Raw genomic sequence first — 4,440 nt, 5'->3', positions numbered from 1 at the left:
CGGACAGCTAATAACAGGAATCGGACGCGGTCCACCCAAGTCCACAGCAACCACCATAGCAACCGCCTAGCATGACCTTAAAAACATATTCTGTCTTCATAACTATCAAACACGTGAAATGATTTGCAAAGTGTTTAAGTGTTACAGCTGCAGAGAGCTATGGCGGTATCTTTGGAAGCTGTTTACATAGCTAATAATATACGATGTAACCATGGAGACAGTCAGTCACGTGAGCTAGCGGTGCATGTTTACTACAGTGAATAAGGTGACTGCGTGCACAGCGTCCACACGCTGCAGAGGGTAAAGACATTACTTCAATATTGTTTTATATTGATATATATTTGCCTTCTGTTGACCATCACCTCAGGTTCACCATTACAGTTTCAGCATACAGATGCACACTGTCTAAATATGAACACATTCAAAACTCATGTCTCAGAAATAAGCACAGCTGTTCATGTTTGTCATTAGAGTTTTATTTGTAAGAAAATTATGAACTTCATATTGTGCATCAAATAAAAGAACATTTCACAACTCTGAGTCAACAGAAACAGGTAACAGAAATGTCTCTAATGTAGACATGTACAGTGTAGTGTAAGCATTAAAAGATCATAAAGGAAACACTAACATTTATGTGAAACTAATTGTAATAAAAAAATGAACAGGTGGTTTATAGATGTAAAAGAAAGAATCTGAAAACAACACTTTTTTGGTCTAAGTGATCAAAGTAGAAAACAGAACTGATGTTCAAAAACAAACCGTAGCTGCACTAATATTACACATCTCCATTGTTGTGGTGAACAGACATGTTGCTTTTAAAACCACATGCAGTGTGTGACCGTGACTGTTCACTGAGACCATGAACGCCACTTCGCTGAAGCCTTCGCCTTCTTCTTCTTCTTCTAAATTGGAAGCAGAAGGAGCACGAGCTGCTTTGATCTACTGAAAGGAAAAAGCAGAACATCTGAGCTGAAACCAGTCAGCTGAAATCATTAAGACAGGAACAATCATTCAATGCAGTGTCTCAGGTGGCTTAGCCTGTTACAACTGTTGATACAAGCTAAATACGGTTAACACACAGTGTCAGGGAGCTCCAGTGTGGGAACTAGTGGCTTTAGGTTTGTAGTCATTTAACTTTCATCCATTCATTCATTTAATTCAGGAGGAAGAAATGTCAGGTTGATGCAGGCTGGCTACATGCATTTGGTCCCATGCTGTCTTTAACTAAATGACTTGGTTCATTTTATGGCTGGGCTGTATGTGGGGTTATATCATGTTATTTGGGCAGGAGTACCTGTCCTCTGTTAGACTTAGAAAGTTTCTCCATAAGTAGAGTTTCTAACTCTTATAGCACATCTGTGGCTGACAGCTTTTTGGTGGCTCTTTTTACCCCACACTGGTTGTGAGTGTGTAAATAGCCCCACTAGTTCTTTTGGGTTGCAGTTAACTTGGGAGGAAGAGGTAGGTCTGCCATGACTAGATGAATAACAATGATCTGGGATACATAAATTTCATAATGCATGCATATATCTCTATAAACCTGGCCTGAGGGCTGCCATTTTTTACATTCAGTTATTTCTTTGTTGAATCTAAATAATGAATGTGTTACAGTTAAACTGACACTGATCAGTGTAAATGGCTCATTGGGACACAGAAACCTTTAAATTAAACCCTATCACCTGATATCGAGTGTCAAACAATATCAAAGCTGTAAAAGCTGTTTACAGTCAGAATTTATAAAACTATGATTGTAAATGAATTCAAACAAGTGAGCTTTTCTCTTTGTGCTGAATATCAACACTGTGATTTCTTAGACTGTAAGCTTTACTTTAGCACAACCAGTTGTAGAAGCTGCCACTCCAAATGTCTTTTGATAACAAGAAAAAAATACCTTTTCAGTCCACGGCCTGAAGTTCTTCTCTGACATCTTCTGCCATCAGCTTTGTCTGCTGGTTTGAAGACAATAAACCACAAAAAGATGATTTAGTCACTTTGTCTGCGTCATGCAGCTCGAATGTGTCGTGTAACGATGTTGAATAGCCGTCGTTATCCCTCTGCTGTGTCAGTAGGATTGTACTGTGCAGCATCTCATTGATATGTGAGGAATGCTAATGTAACACGATAACAGACGTCTGGTCTTACATCATTAAAACATAAAGGACAGGAGATATTTAGATATTTTTATATTTATATTACATTTTATAGCTGACGGATATTACTAAATAGATAGAATTTACTAAATAGCTGGATGAACATGAAAAATATGTCTATAATAACAAATGACCATGAGAGCCAGTAGAATTAATTCAACTGGACACTCAAAAGACGTCCTTAAATGCTCTTTAAGTGGCAGAACAAACGAACAAACAGTTAATTGCTTACTTGAGATGAAATCTGCTCAGCTACTTTGAAAACAGCTTCTAAGTGGTTCCTCCTTTAACAGGATGACTGCTCAGGGGTAAGGCCATCATGCAATCCAGCAACCTTTATGGTTCTGCTTTGATTCACCAGGAACTATTAGGGAAACCTTCCAGCGCCTCCTGTGAAAGACACAGGCATAAACACACAAACATTTATTAACATGTTCCACAGTCTTCCAGTTTGATTTTCTCATCCTGTGGACAACAACGTACATGGATGCAGGTTTATTGTTAACTTTTGTAAGGTTTATTTAGTGAACATATCCAGCTGCAGCTCCACTGTGATCCTGAACTGGATAAGCACTTAAGAAAATGTGTCAATAAATGGACATACATCAACTTACTATATTTATCCAAACAGACGGGACCAATAATGCTTCACTGAGTTAGAGACTTTAACAGTCTCTTCTATGTAAGAATGTCTCGTGCTGATATACCTGCAAACTTGACAACAAAGGTTTTTCTGACTGCATGTAGCTGTCCTCTATGTCAGCTCACACATTTACATTCATGTCACACTTATTTCTGCTTTCCCATTTTATAATTATTACTTACATTTTGATTAGATACCTTGAGTTTGTAAATGATCAGATTACATAATTGGAATACAATGTATCCAATTCAGGGTTGCGGGAGGATGAAGCCTATCCCAGCTGATACAGGACAAAGACAGGCTGCCAGTTTATTGCAGGGCTAACACAATATGTGTAACAGAAAATCCACTTAAATGTTTGATATTTCTTATAATAATCATAATTATGACTATTATTTAAAGGTTTCTTTATAAATACATTTAGATTTTTTATAACCTCTAAAATATAAACCTGAGCTGTTTCAGATTCTGACCTCTGACCTCAGTGACCTGGCTGTGTCCTCACTGCAGCTCCCTCTTGGAAGTACGTCTGCTTCTTGTCTACCCCCAGTGTTGACCGCCTGCCCTTGATATCACGTACTGTACCTGAGGAACAAAAAAGGACAAACACTTGCCTTCATTTAAGAAGTACATTCATACAGAGGTAATCTATGGAAACACACTAGTTCAACCTTTGGGAGAAATCAGTTCCTGTGAAACATTTCTGTAAATGAACATCATGTGGAGAATGAATGAAATGAGTTCTTCAGGTGACTCAGCAGTCCCACACTGACAAATGAAATCTAGTTAAACTATTAAGCATATTTGCTCTTCTGAAATCTGTGTTAAACAACAACAAACATAAATTAGTAACAAAAATACAGCTGAGTAGAGGCTTTACAAACCACCAGCAGCCACAATGCTAAATTTTAATCTTCAAATGTTTCTGAGCCGTCTTCAACCTGCTTTTAACACATTAAAGTCCCACAGTCAATGCAGCCTGACTCAATCCTAGATGTTCAGCACACAGAGACACAGAGGTACCGTTTAAACTTTAGTGTTAACCTGAGTCACTGATCATTTGCAGTATTACAGAGTCTGGCAGTCTTTGCATGATGTCCACGTCACTGTACGTTTCTAGCTGACTCTCAGGTGTGACAGGTGTGCCAGCAGGAAAGAGTAATAATAACCTGCATCCTGAGGTTTGTCATGCAGGATTAAAGGAGCCAGGCTTTGTTCACACAGCTAGGATTGTATTTTACACTGACCCTGGGTCAGTATAAGTATCATACAGTTTAAACGAAGCACTGAAACTTGCACATATTTATTACAGATGCACTGAAGCTAATCGACATATTTGCTGTCAGTCTGTGGCTGCGATTAAACACTTTACTAGAAACTTTATTAACTAGTACCTTCATCAGTCATGACAGAAGCTAATATTTCTGTGCTAACATCGTTTAACCAGTAACAGCTTTCCTCCAATATAAGCTAACGTTTACACCGTAACTTTAAGCTAGCACCACAAAGACGGTAAAACACGTAATAATATCTACAAATGCATCTTAAAGCTGTTATATTAGCACTCGGTGTATTACTAAGATAACCACATTAACATTACTGACACTCGCTGACTTTTAATAGTCATTCTATAAATGCTGTCCGTTT

At 38.1% G+C, this 4,440-nt stretch overlaps 1 long non-coding RNA gene across 1 annotated transcript; it reads right to left on the bottom strand.

The window, feature by feature from the left end:
- Window positions 1-454: 454 nt before the first annotated feature.
- Window positions 455-3,951, bottom strand: LOC146375343 (uncharacterized). Its single transcript, XR_014801956.1, has 2 exons — window positions 2,383-3,951; window positions 455-1,949 (listed from the first exon to the last, which is right to left on the bottom strand). It is a non-coding gene; the product is annotated as an uncharacterized LOC146375343 (long non-coding RNA).
- Between the last annotated feature and the right edge of the window lie 489 nt (window positions 3,952-4,440).

Source organism: Perissodus microlepis, chromosome 13 (assembly GCF_051167445.1).
Source record: "Perissodus microlepis isolate ML-2025 ecotype Zambia chromosome 13, ASM5116744v1, whole genome shotgun sequence".
Lineage (NCBI taxonomy): Eukaryota > Metazoa > Chordata > Actinopteri > Cichliformes > Cichlidae > Perissodus > Perissodus microlepis.
The sequence above is the reverse complement of the archived record's forward strand: the minus strand, read 5'-3'. Positions and strand labels throughout refer to the sequence as shown.